This window comes from Lycium barbarum, chromosome 8, assembly GCF_019175385.1.
Source record: "Lycium barbarum isolate Lr01 chromosome 8, ASM1917538v2, whole genome shotgun sequence".
Lineage (NCBI taxonomy): Eukaryota > Viridiplantae > Streptophyta > Magnoliopsida > Solanales > Solanaceae > Lycium > Lycium barbarum.
In genome coordinates, this window is record NC_083344.1 from 117450346 (window position 1) to 117462513 (window position 12168).

The 12168-nt window shown below is 33.2% G+C and overlaps 1 long non-coding RNA gene across 2 annotated transcripts; it reads right to left on the reverse strand.

Annotated features, from left to right (window-relative positions):
• Nucleotides 1-297: 297 nt before the first annotated feature.
• LOC132606875 (uncharacterized) lies at nucleotides 298-3244 on the reverse strand. Of its 2 annotated transcripts, none has more exons than XR_009570094.1 (4): nucleotides 3034-3244; nucleotides 1672-1886; nucleotides 813-1110; nucleotides 298-706 (listed from the first exon to the last, which is right to left on the reverse strand). It is a non-coding gene; the product is annotated as an uncharacterized LOC132606875 (long non-coding RNA). The 2 variants fall into 2 exon arrangements; XR_009570093.1 differs by having other exon boundaries at nucleotides 1833-1886; nucleotides 3034-3241.
• Between the last annotated feature and the right edge of the window lie 8924 nt (nucleotides 3245-12168).

Consider the following 12168-nt stretch of genomic DNA (forward strand, 5'->3'; position numbering starts at 1 on the left):
TTTATTTCGACCAATTTTTCGACCACACGCGTAGGTCGCTAACAGGTAGGTCGAATATTTTTTTCGATCACATGTGGTCGAAATTGTAAATTGGGCCCAGATTTTCGACCACACGTGGTCGAAATTGTATTTTTCTGGGTACAATTTCGACCACATGTGGTCGAAATTGTGAAATATCTGGGCTGATTGTCGACCAGCATTTGCCTGTTTTTGACATCCCACCTGCCAATTTTCAAATAACCAAATTCATCAACCAAAACAGTCATCCAATTCATCAACAATGCAACACAACAACCATAAACAATGTTCAAACACTTGAACACTTAAACATTGTCCATTCAAACACTTAAACATCATAAACTATGTTCAAACACTTAAACATCTTAAAATTAAAAGTACTTGTAGTTCAAATTAAAACTACATTCAAACCCTTAAACATAATATACATATCCATTTAAATATAGCAGAATTAGAATCCAAAAGCATATTAATCAAAAAGGTCAATGTTCGGTGTCCAAGAGCTTCAGAAACTCTGAGAATACTCTTCTCTTCCCCATTTTCTTGCTTGCATCTGCCCAAACATCAACATAGTCTCTAGCAGTAACACATACTTCCTCAATTGTTTGCCTGAGTTGCTTCCACTCATCCAGATATAACAGGCATGAAAACTTGGAACCCTGACCATCCTTGATGACACTTGCAACCCCTGATTGATTTTGAATTATACAACTTTCAGTATCTTCAACAACATGAAAAAGGGAATGATATGTTGCCTGAACCAACACACTCAAGAGGAAAAGAAGATAATTAACCTTTTATGACCCTAGACAGATCAGTATCTCTCGATACGTCGAGGTGCGAACCTTGTACAGCATTATCTACTTTCTTCCACCAATTAGAAAACCATGAAGGGTTGTGGTTGAAAAGCAGGAAGTTAATAAGACTTCAAGGAAACTAACTAAAAGACATCAACAAGGAGACAATACCACCTGTCCACATTTGACTGCTTCTGATCTAGGACAATAAGCAGCCACTATTTGTCAAAATATTCAAAATGATTTTACTTGTTTGAGTCAGTTCCTCGTCATTCCAAATCCACAAAACCCTGATCTGCATTGGTGCAAGAAAGTAACAGTTATTAAATGATCAAACCTGTTTCTCTAGTAGTGATATCATTCTTTTCCCCAGACTCATCTCATATCGTGTCTTTTTTGTATTTCAATTTTTTGGCTAGGGGCCAAGGGAATATTTGAGAATAAGAAACCACACTTGTGACTTTACACATTAAATCTACAAGCAAGACTTTTTTTATAGGCACTTTACACTGAAACAGACTAGGTATGGTAAAATGATCAAGTGTGCTTCCTTCTTGTCAAAAGTGATATGTAACCCTAAGCTAGCATTCCCAACTTGCAGTAAAGCAGTTGGTTGTTGCATGGTAAAGTTCCTGTACCTATAAGGAGGAAAACAATTCTCATGTAGCAAGATAATGTCATGGTCTGGTAGTTGTTTGAGTGCCTAATAAACCATGCTTCTCTTTAGTCATTTGTGAAAGCTCATTTCTATTTTGAGGAAGGAACACATGACCAACATCTTTTTTTTTTTTTTTTACAGAAAACGGAAGAGGAAGAGTTAAAATATGATTTTAAAAAGTTGGAGTTCCTTTGTTACCTCCTGTAAAACTGCCCCTAGCTGATTGTTGAGTAGACAGGAGTATCTAAAGTGAATGGTACTTGTTAAGCAGATAAAAGTGTAGAATGAGAACTGTTTGAGATGCCGCATCATAGACCAGTCGGACAGAAAGGTTTAGAAGAAATTGTACGTGAACCTACCACTGAATTAAAGGCGACATACACACTGATGTCATACACGAGTGCCCAAAACACCTGTAAATTAAGAAACAATTATCATGATTCACTTAATTGAGAATGAAATCCACAAATGGGATAATGACATAAACTTATACTAGATTGTATAATTGGTAGTCATTAGTGCAACAGTATTCTGATTCTCCCCGATCAATGTTGAGCTAAGTTGTCATAGTAACTCCTCGGATACATTATCAATATTGCTATAGCAAATATGCTTAAAATTTCCACCAAGGAGTGAATATTAGTTTTTCTAAAGTACATTTAGTTTAACAAGTTGTTAACAGATAACGATCATCTCAAGGAAGTTTAGCTCCAAATCATGCAATTTTCTTTTTATTTTCTAATTCATTTGTACATGTATTAATTATAAACTGTATTCCCGGAAAGTTGTAAATAGTACATCTTCAAGAAATTGATATAAGAAAATGGCCCTTCCAATAAACAGTGATATAGAAAGTTCAGCTACATATTAGGAAAATCTTTGAACAGACATCATATGCCATTGTTCACGAAGCACATTTAGCTACCTTGTATAGCCTAACTGGAAAACCAGAAACAACCTATTTAATGCCATCAAAATATATGCAGCTACAATTGAAACACCAGAAGTTTGCCAATTTCAACCAGCTTAAGATTTTCATTCAAAAACAATAAGGAAAATGAAGAAAACAAGTTTCAGTAAGCTTCTGATATTATCTGATTCAACCAGAGGAAGAGGAAATCTTAAAATTGCAAATCAGGAGGTTTTGGCTCTTACAAATGACAGACTTAATTTGACTACATGCATTAAGCTAATGAAATCTTCGGAGCATTTTGAATAAGCAAGGAGATATACTTTTGTATAAAGGCAACTGCTGCAAGCTAGAATTTTGATCTCTCCCTTTCTTCCTTATTTATTAAATTTTCTTAGCAACTCATCATACTTTTCTGAGTGTGCATACCATGTTATGTCCCAAAAAAAAGGGACCAAAACAGCCCAAAAAATAACATTCAATTTCAATTCAAAATCCAAAAAAAATAATAACATAATATAAACCCTAAAACAAATATTGAACACTAAATAAAGTTATCAAATCTACTAAATATAGAAGGTAATGTAGCTAATAACATGAGATTGTTATGCATTGGTAAGTGTTCATGACATTGGAAAAAAAAAACGTACCTGAAAATAATGGGCTGCGCCGCCAACGGTGGACTGGCGGTGGTCGGAAGGTGGTGGGTTGAGGGTCTGGGTTGGTGGGGCGGTGGGCTGGTGGTGTGGGTAGAGAGGAGAGGGAGAAAGGTGGTGTGTGGGGGTAGAGAGAGGAGAGGGAGAGAGGAAAGAGAGAGAGAAAAAATTTCAATTGAAAAGTAAAGACCAGTAGATGTGGAATAAATGTGGTCCAATTTTCGACCACATGTGGTCGAAAATTGGTTTTTTATTTTTTTTATTTTTAAATTAAACGTTTCCCATTTATTATTTATACAAAATTTAATTTCGACCACATGTGGTCGAAATTATATTTTCATTTTAAAAAATCGATCCCGTGTGGTCGAAATCCTACTGAAAATAAAATAAAAATTAAATTTTTGATTTTTCGACCGCTCGTGGTCGATTGTTTTTCGACCAAAAATGTGGTCGAAATTTTTTGGTCGAAAACGCCTTTTTTTTAGTAGCGCAGATGCAAATCCTGAAAAAGTGAATGTAAAGATGCATTACACAATAACATGACTATGATGAAACATAATTAGAGTTGACAAAACTGTACGTTGTCCTCATAATTCAAAGATAAAATTGACAATAATATAAAGAAATTGACAATAATATAAAGTTATTATCTTAAAACCTAAAACTAGATACAAATTAATACTCATTATAATACAAATAGTCAGAGTAGAGTCTTCGATACATTATCTAAACTAGAGTGATATCAAAAGAAATTCTAAAATTAAAAACTATCTTGAAAATAATAAATTGAAGAATGCTAAGAAAATCTTGAAGAAAATAAAGTATAAAGAAGGAAAATGCAAACATGGAAGATAGTAAGAATTGGAGGAAAAAACTATTTGCTTTGTAGTTTACTTTGCATACAAAGGTGTAAAATGTATATGTTACTCCGTAAACAATAACGAGAAAAGCTTATGAAATTAGGATAAACGATTAGAAAAAACTTTTGACTTTTTGAGATATTTAGTTTGAGAAATTACTATGAGTTAACTACTGGATATTTAATTTTTTTTAAAAAAATATTAAGCAATTTTGGCTCAAATTTGTAAAAGTTCCCAGGGCTTACGCCGCAAATGAATGCCCCAAATGTCGGGGCTTACGCCTAGGCGAACGCCCCAAAGGTTGGGGCTTACTTCCCAAGATACTTACGCCCCGCCTGTACGCCTCGGTGCATTTTTGGTACGGCTAGCCCCGGGGCTCGTCGCAAAAACGCCTTTTAAAACGCTGATTTAAGATTAAACTTGCCTTATTTGCTGCTTGCTAATTTCTGGAGCTGTGGGGCCGGGTGGGTGATATTAGGAAGCACAAGGAAGTTGATGGGACCTAATAAAGAGCAACAGTTGCGTGGAGATTGTAATTTTTTGCTTTTCTCCATAAGTTATTCATGAAAATGATTTAATGAGTAAAAGCTTATTTTATCTAAAAAAAGCCATCTTCAATCCTAAGATTATGGTTATTATATAAAGGAGAGGAAAGAAGAACTGAAAATTATTGGGTGCTTTAAGTACAAAGCATAAGTAAAATACTGAATTCAGTGTATATAGTACACTATTAAAAATCTCTATTTTCCCACTGGATTTCCCACTGAAAAATGTTCAATGGCTATTTCCCACTGAATGTCGGTGGAAAAAAATTAAATAGTAACATTTTGACACGGAAAAATTAAGATGTTTCTTAGCGTTTCAATGGGAACCTGTTTCTCACCACGCGTTTTCCCAGTAAACTAGTCGGTGGGAATCAGGTGGAAAAATCATATATTCTAGCACAAATTTCCCACAAAATATCGGTGAAACCTCTGTTTCAAGTAGTAATAGTTAACGTGGTGATTAAAGAAATTACACATGGTGAAATATTTAACATCCATTCTTTTCAACAGGGGCGGACTCACCTTGTTGCAAGAGGGTTCAGTTGAACCCACTACGTCCGGGAAAAATATTATTTTTATATGTTAATTTGGCTGAAAAAATGAAAAATTGAAGATATCTAAAAAGAATGAACCGACATGATGCAAGCGGGAGTTATAGTTCAGCGGCATTACTAGTAGGGGTGGGCATTCGGTTCTTCAGTTCGGTTCTATCAAACTTCGGTTTGGCTATTTCGGTTTCGGTTTTTAGAAGGTGTTCACCGAACACCAAACCAAACTAGTTCGGTTCTTTCGGTTTCGATTTTTTGAAGTTTGGTTCGGTTCGATTTCAATTTTTTCAATTCGGTTTTTTTATATGATATTAGAAGCGATTCCATTTACACTAATTCATATTCTCAAAAGCAACAAAACATAAAACTAACAAATTAAAATCAAAATCAAACAAAAATGATACACAAGAACAGAAAATCATAACCATAATATAGGATTACTAGGTGTTATATACATACAGTAAGAATAATTAAGAAAACACATAAAGGACAAACATTAATCCTAAAGACACATCCTAGTCACCTTTCTTTGTTAAGGATATTTGATTTTCTCAACTGAAGTGGAAAATTAGGGATACAAAAGCAAAAGAGAGCTTATTAAAATTGAGTTTTTTTGGGCTTAAACTTAATGGGTCTGGACTATTTTAATTTTTTTGGATAATGGATAAATTTCGGTTCTTCGGTTTTTTGAAGGTGAACACCAAACACCGAACCAAACTAGTTCGATTCGGTTCTTTTGGTTTCGGTTTCTTGAAGTTCGGTTCGATTCGGTCCGATTTTTTAATTTTCGGTATTTATGCCTAGCCCTAATTACTAGGTTCAAACTCCTCCTCGGGTTGGTTACATGTTCGATTCCTTGATGAATCAATCTATGTTTGTGCCGTTACTTATGATATACTTGTACTCCATTACTTTACTTATGGTTTATTTTTATAATAATAAAATTAGTAATTACTACTATTTTCTTTGTGATTCTAATAAGTTGAGAAATCTTTTATTTATTTATTGTGTTTCGTTAGCCTAATAGGCTATTTTGTTAAAAAAAAAAAAAGTTAGGTTACTTCTTGTTTCAAAATTGATTATTCATTATTATTATTTGAATTTTGTGCTTTGAGAAGTCAAATTTTGTTATTAATCAAATACAATACTAAATTATAAATATCAAAATATAATGCTTAAAATAAAATCTAGAAATTGAAGATGCATAACGACTGAATGAATGTTTAAACATGTTAGAATTTAATGAGAAATTTTCTAAAGGATATTATATACATAGTTTATTAAATTATGTATGTATTTAGAGAATATATGCATTTGCAAAACTAGTTAAACCATAATTCGATTAAAGAAGTTTACAACTCGTAACATGCATTTTTCTTTTTGAAAAGTGGTGTCATATTTTTGTGGCTTTGTTGACCTGTTAATAATACATATAGGCATAACCTCAAAGCTACATTGGTGTTATACACACTGTAAACTAAATATGATGATTAGAATGAATATTAGAAGCAAAATTAGTGTACTGATGATGCTCATTTATCGTGTCTAAGATCTCTGGTAGTATCAACTATTACTAAAATTTTATCGTTGGTTGAACCCGCTTGTTCAAATTTCTGGATCTGCCACTGCTTTTCAAGATAGAGCATCTTGTCAACTGCCATAGTAACTCATAATTCGATTAAAGAAGTTCACAACTCGTAACACGCATTTTTCTTTTTGAAAAGTGGTGTCATATTTTTGTGGCTTTGTTGACCTGTTAATAATACATATAGGCATAACCTCAAAGCTACATTGGTGTTATACACACTGTAAACCGAATATGATGATTAGAATGAATATTAGAAGCAAAATTAGTGTACTAATGATGCTCATTTATCGTGTCTAAGATCTTTGGTAGTATCAACTATTACTAAAATTTTGTCGTTGGTTAAACCCGCTTGTTCAAATTTCTAGGTCTGCCACTGCTTTTCAAGATAGAGCGTCTTGTCAACTGCCATAGTAACTCTGTGTCACATTGATGCACCATTTAAGCAAAGCGAATTAATCTATTTTTAACCTAGTTTCAGAGTTTAAGCACGTCATAAGGATAATACTACCAAGAATTCTCCATCTTTTGAAAATGAAGTGTATACCTAATACGTATATAGGAATATTCGGAGCATCATTTTTCTACCTAATTTGTCCGCTTTCTTTAAAACGGCACGTTTGATCGCTTCAAAACCACTAAATTTAACTTCCTTTGAAATTTAAATATAGTTAACGGACAAAATTAGTTTGATATGTCCACACGTTTCAGCTGACATACTTCCTATTTTAAGTCACAAAATGTCCACAGGTTCAGCTGACGTACTTCCTATTTTAAGTCACAAAATTGGATTTGGACGCCTAAATATAAACTAACGATCGACAACCCAATTAGCCTTATCAACAAAATGGTTAACCAGGCAACGAGTAAATCCAATAGAATGAAAGCTTTCTTTCCTTTTCTTTTCATGAAAGCTTACCTATTTCAAAATTAAAATGAGTACATATCATTATCTTTCTTAAATCTATAAAAAATAAAACTGTAGAAAGAAAAAACAAACAATGTTTACTCTCCAAATTTTAACAATTTCATATAAAAAGAATTTCCCTGAATTGATATTATCTGAAGAGTCTCAAAAGATCAAGTAACTTGGACAGAGTACTCTATTCCTGATGAAGACATTTCAAAGTGAGAAAATCGAGAAAAGGACAAAAATGGTCCCTTAACTATGATAGTAGGTTCAAAATAGTCCCTTAATTATGCACTTAACGGTTTTAGTCCTTTAAGTTTGTTACAAGTTAACAAAAACGGTCCCTTAACTATGAGAGTAGGTTCAAAATAGTCCCTTAACTATGCACTTAACGGTTTTGGTCTTTTAAGTTTGCCATAAGTTGACAGTTTTAGTCTCGACAAAATATTCATCGAACTTTATTTGTTAGATTTGACGAGAACTATGAAAAAAAGGGAAAAATTAGTGAGAACTCTAGATCGGTCAAATAACTCGGGACAAAACCGACGGACGTTAGTCGGTTATAGGATGGACTTCCGCGCATTTTTCCTCAAAAATAATCGATGGACTTCCGTTGGTTTTCGTAAAAAACAATAAAAATTAAAAAAAAAATAGTGTCCCTCGATTTTATCCATCGGTTTCCGTCCATCATTTTTTTCGCTTGTTTTTTGTAGTGACAACTTTTTTAGTTTCTGCTATTTCTAATTTATTTCTAAAGTCTAGTGTATTTTATTTTGTCGATGGATTCCCTCAGTTTTAATCGATAGAGTCCGTCGGTCTTTGTGTTTCGAGACACCATTTTCTGACATTATCAAACCGTAAAGTGCATACTTAAGGGACTATTTTTAACCAACCCTCATAGTTAAGGGACCATTTTGTCAACTTATGGCAGACTTAAAGGACCAAAACCGTTAAGTGCATAGTTAAGGGACTATTTTGAACCTACTCTCATAGTTAAGGGACCATTTTTGTTAACTTGTAACAAACTTAAAGGACTAAAACCGTTAAGTGCATAGTTAAGGGACTATTTTGAACCTACTATCATAGTTAAGGGACCATTTTTGTCCTTTTCTCGATTTTCTCACTTTGAAATGTCTTCATCAGGAATAGAGTAGTCTGTCCAAGTTACTTGATCTTTTGAGACTCTTCAGATAATATCAATTCAGGGAAATTCTTTTTATATGAAATTGTTAAAATTTGGAGAGTAAACATTGTTTGTTTTTTCTTTCTACAGTTTTATTTTTTATAGATTTAAGAAAGATAATGATATGTACTCATTTTAATTTTGAAATAGGTAAGCTTTCATGAAAAGAAAAGGAAAGAAAGCAAGAAAAGGAGATGTTTAAAACTCATGATAAACATAAAATGTTGGGGACAATGTGTTTACTGGAAGCGGCGGATCTAGGTAATTGCTGCGGATTGGCAAACCGAGGAACTTTCATTTAATTGCACGGTTCACCCTTCAAATGGGCTTATCTTTCATTTTTGCCGTTCAAATCGAACTTATGTCCGGTTAGTATGTACTCAATTTTTTTTTTTTTTTAATTTGTGCACGAACAACGTCAGTCATATGTGCATGAAGTTCAGGCAAAAATGATTAAATTACTCACGCGATGACATCCTTAAGTTGGGTGCTTGAATATACTCCCTCAAGTTCATTTTATTTGTCACGTCTTTTTTTTATTTTTTATTTTAAGAAAACATTAACTAAAAGGGTAAGTTGATTAATAGCCTGTTTCACCAAACTTCTAAAATCAGCTTATTTTAAAAAGTGTTTATATCAAAAGTACTTTTCAAAAAAGTATTTCTGGTGAGAAGCAGTTTGTGTTTGACCAATTATCTTAAAAAACACTTTTGAGCAGCAATTAATATTTGATCAAGCTTTTAAAAAATTCTTGTAAGTGTATTTTCTCAAAAATGTTTTTAGGGAAACCCTACTTTTTTTAACTTCTAAAAATTTGTTTCTGCTATTCTCTAGAAACATTTATTTTCTTCAAAAAGCTGGTCAAACACTCACCTTTTTAAAATAAGCACTTGTGGAAAAAAAAAAAACGTTTTTGGCTTCCTAAAAGCTTGGTTAAATAGGCTATCAATTATCCTCATTTATTTTTTGATCTCAAATTAATACTATTTTTTTCACAATATTAATCTCTCCCCACATTTATTGAGTAAAGATAAAAATAAAAATTAATAATTAATTATAATTTAATTTTTTAGAGTGACAACTATTTTGGATAATCTATTAACGACTACAAGTAGGACGGAGCGGTGAGAGTATCTCCCTGAACTTCTCTGCATGTGCAAATGTGTGGTCCAGAAAGTTCTTTGTGGATTCTTTATAGCAGTACGTATCTCATATCAACTAACTTTCTTTTCGTTTCCAAACGGGTAGTTGAAACTGGAAAGTCTTGTCGTTACAATATTTAATTACTTTTTTTATTCTAATTTATGTGAAGATATTTGACTTAGAGTTTAATATAGATTTTTTTTAATTTTGTAATCTAAATTAAAAGTAAAATAAAAAATTTAAAATTAAATTATTACTCATTCTAATCCATATTAAGTGGTTCTTTTAGCTTGAGCATACTTCTTAAAAAAATCTACTCACACTTAGAAAATAAGAATTGTTTTACTAACTTACATTTATTTAATTATAATTGAATAGTACCTATTTGATATAGTTTCTTGATTATATTGAAAATCACTTATTAATATTGGGAAAATTTTGAAAGAAAATAATTAATTCATTTTTTTACTATGTGAAACACCTCTTATCTTGCACTAAAATAAAAAGGTGAAAGACCACTTTATATAAACAGGAGGGAGTACTGAGTATAAAAAGATAAGATTCACCCCCCCCCCCCCATCCCCCCCCAAAAAAAAAAAAAAAGGTGTTACATAAGTTGAAACCGATGTAGTATATTGCATCATCTGTACGTGACTACGTTCCATATAGTTTTTTTCCTCTTCTTGGTTTCTTCTTTCATGTTCCTTTTCTTCTCTTCAGCAATTAGTTCAGGATCGCAGGGAGATAATTAGGAAAGGTCACACATTCCATGGATAAAACTTCAAACATGTGAATTTCTTTTTTATCGAATGCCTTTCTTTAATTTCAATTTCAAATATTTTTTATTTTAAATGTTAACCAAATTACGTGCAAACTACACGATCATCTTAATTACCTACCTTCTTTTGTTACGTCTCTCATTATCCGCTTCTTTGCTAAATAAGGTAGCAACAATTAAATAGAAGCTAAAGCTGCACTCTTTGGTAGTAATTGGTGTACTATTAATTAAGAATGGTTTGAGGAAATTAAACTTGAAACGTGACTCTCTTTTAGCTGCTAATATGCTAAGAACAAAGATCATACTGACAACCTAAAGCTTAGAAAGATCATCAAAGACACTACTCATGTTTTAAAAGATGCAGAGATAGAAGTTATACATTGTTATAAAGAAGCTAATAGCGGACTTCATGACTAAAATGACATCTACAAGTGAAAATAGTACCCTTTTTTTTTTGGTCGAACAAACCAACATATTCTCATTAAACAAACCTCATCAGAAAGTATAACCTATGTAAACAAACTTGCAAAACTCCCTCTGAGCACACCAGCTCCTATCTTCTTCACTATGCTATTTTCCTATACATTTGTTCTATGTAGTATTTCCTCTATCCAGTACTTGTCTTTACACTTTTTTTTACTAGTTAAAATCACCATAATTCTATATTTGCACTCCCTTTGAATCTGGTTGCAAACAATCTCTGGCCTGGGCATTTTATGGTTCCAAAGCACATCATTTCGAGCCTGCCAGATGCTGTAAATCAGTGCTGCAGTAACAGCCCATAAGAATGCTCTGCTCATCCTTCCCTTAGCCTTCCTAGCAACTCTGTTCCACCACCCATGGATTGCCTGATTGTTGATTGTAATTCTCAGCCATTGTATTGTGATGTTCAAACAAGCTTGTGCAAACTCACATTTGAAGAACAAATGTTCTAGACATTCATTATGACTTCCACAGGCAGGTATCCTCATCTATCACCCCTATTTTCATCGGCCTCTCCTTAGTCATTAGTCTTCCATGCATTGCTAGCCAACAAATAAAGTTGTGCTTTGGAACATTAGCTGAGTTCCAAACACCTCTCCAATGTTGCCATTCAGTCCCAGTTTCTCTTCTCCAGGCGTATCCACTTTTTATTGAATACTTCCCAGGAGGAGTGAGCCACCCATTCTGTATGTAACCTCCCTCAAACTTTGTTTTATAAACTTTGTTTTTATGCTGCAAATTTTCTTCCAGTCAGCATGAATCAGTTGGTGCTTTGTATTGCCACCAATTCTTGTCCTTCAGGTAAACATGATGTAGCCACTTTACCCAAAGATTATCTGCTTTGCTAGCCACATGCCAAACATATTTAGCCATTGCTGCTTCATTCCAAACAGTGCTCTTAGTAATTCCTAGTCCACCCTCTTTCTTCGATCTACAAACCAAGTCCCAAGCTATCAATGGTGTCTTATTTGTGTTAAGTTGTCCAGTCCACAAAAAGTTCCTACATATTTTTGTTATTTGCTTCATTACACTCCTTGGTAGAATAAAGATGGATGACCAATATGAATGTATATAGGTCTACAGTCTCCCACTGA